The sequence below is a fragment of the Kryptolebias marmoratus genome, linkage group LG11, assembly GCF_001649575.2.
Source record: "Kryptolebias marmoratus isolate JLee-2015 linkage group LG11, ASM164957v2, whole genome shotgun sequence".
NCBI lineage: Eukaryota > Metazoa > Chordata > Actinopteri > Cyprinodontiformes > Rivulidae > Kryptolebias > Kryptolebias marmoratus.
Genome location: NC_051440.1, coordinates 10,262,690 through 10,265,242, shown reverse-complemented (window position 1 = coordinate 10,265,242; position 2,553 = coordinate 10,262,690).

Sequence of the window (2,553 nt, the reverse complement as noted above, 5' to 3'; positions counted from 1 at the left end):
CTTTGTAGACAGCTCTGTGCAAAAGTTTTAATCCACTCCATATTTTCTTTATATTAAAGATGCTTCACATTTTTTTGTAATCTGTCTAAATGATTATGAGTTTTTTAAGGTTCTTAAAAGTCTTTCACAGTTTATGTGTTTTCTAAGGTGAGTTGGTTGTGGCAGCCATCTTGAATTGGACCGGCTCCAAAGGTTGATCAGTTGTAGACATACATCCACTGATTGCTGCTTGAATGTTTCAGTAAAGTCCAATTCAGTGGTTCGTGAAGGATTTTGTTAACAGACAGGCAGAGTTGACTCCAGATTTTAAATGCGGCTCTTGTGCGATCTGTTAGTGCTCAGCATATGTGCTCGGGATCAGACTCAGCTACTACTACATCAAATTTTAGATCAATATCTGCAAAACTGACTGAGTTTTAGCCCTGTAAACACACCAATTGTCCTTAAATAATGAACAATAACAGTGCAGCCAGTTTTCTTCTCATTCCTCTTGTACAACTTTAATTGTGACCAGTCTCTGCAGGCAATCAGAACATCTATCTCAAGCTCTACCTAAAAGTTTAGATAATGTTGCCTCGGTGCATCAGCACCAGTAAATCATCTCTCGTAGTAACAGAACATTGTCACAATCTGTCTCTGCCTTTCAGCCGACGCTGCATACTTTCGGCTGCTGCAGCCCTCATCCTTCAGCTGCAGTCCTCCAGGAACACGAGGCCTCAGCAGTTTAACAGATTGAACCCCTGCAGAGGAGTCCTCCACGGAAGAGCGCAGAAGTCTGATCCGATACCTGAGCGTGGCGCCTGTTTGTTTTAATTGCGTCCACTCTGCTTACTTTGGTGCGAAACATGATGAGATCAGACATCCTGAGACAAGACTTGACGCTCGCACGCACGGATTACCTCCCAGCAGCCTCGGCTTTATGATTCACATACCTCCACCCCCTCGGACGAAAATGAGCTTGATTGTACGGTTACAGTAAAGCCATTAAATCAATAAACTAATAATTGATTCTGGCAGCGGTTTAAAGGCTGTTCTTTTGTTTTACCAGAAGCCTACACTCTGCTGTTATTTCCTGTGGCTGTGGAACATAAACAGATGGTGTTACTGTATACGTCAGGCATGTATCATCCACCACCACCATCATCAGACACACAGTCACCCCCCCCCCCCTTCTGTTGTTGCTGACTCACAGTCACAGCCCCTGAATCTGCATTATTTACACAATCACCTCCCACTGCCGGTGCCTCCTCAGCACCCACAGCCTGAAGCCAGCAGGAGCTGCTCCGACCACCACGGGGCGCACGCTTCACCCCAGTTACACTGGGACAACCGCTGAGATGATAAATTGACTAACCAGTGAGTGTGACGGCGAAAAACAAAAAAACAAACATGTTTTGGTTATTAAAAACCTCCATCTTTGCCTTCTCACTTCTTCTTCTGTGTGAATCTCTGCTTCGTGTCTTTCTGCTTTCACTTCAAGAGTCAAAGTTTTATTCCAAACCTTACTCCGGATACCACTTTTTAGTTTTTGAAGCAGCTAAGCAGCCCGCAGCATGATAGAACCCTCTCCACGTTTCACTGTATGTTGGTGTATTTCCTTTATTTTTCAGCGGTCGTGTCGTCCTTGGTCTTTGCCGATGCTTGGATTTATTGTAGTGTTTGACACACACAAGAACACGATCACCTTTCGTTTCTGGTGGCGAGCAATAAAAGCCACTGATTACCAAAACCTTCAAATCAAAGGTTTTATGTGGTACACGAACCAAAAGTGGACATCGTTATGACAAATGTCCATTTTTAATAAACAAAATAAAAGTGAAAAAGGCTCTGTATGGTCAATTAATATAAATTATTGAATTTAATCTTTTAGAAAATGCAATAAGAAAAAAGCCTTATTTTTTCCTCCCATACTTAACTCGAAAATCCTAAATTTCGTACCTTTCAAGACTAAGTAGGAACCCTGGCAACACCACAATCAGGAAAACAACAAATGGCAGAATATAATTAGGAGGACTGGTGTTTCTTCCCTCCAGAACCTGCAAAAAATCAGAGCCAATATGCATTAAAGCTGCTCCTGTGGCAGTGAGTGACCCAATAACTTACTAACACACTTTATGTTGGTTCTTACTTCATCCAAGCTGATTCTTTGGCCTGTTTCCTTCATACTTTTAAAAACAAATTTCTACATAAAAACAGTTTTTAAAAAAATAATGTAATACTTGCAGCCTAAACGAAAATAACCAGGTGTGGCAGCTGCAGATGAACGCAACGCTTCCTTGAACCAGATGGTTTTAAGTGTGTAAAACCACAAAGGTGGTGATTCTGCTCCTCTCGGTACGTCAGAACGCCAACAGCGGATGATAAATGTCTCTGCTGCAGGTGTCTGATGCTGCATCGGCGGAGGAGAGTGCGGAGCAGCGAACTGAAGGACAGCGAACATGCTCTGCAGCACCAACACGCTGGAAACAAAACGCACGGCCCCCGAGAAACGTGGCGGACCGTCCCAATCTGCATTCAGCTCACATTCACACACTGACGGGTGGATTTCAGAGG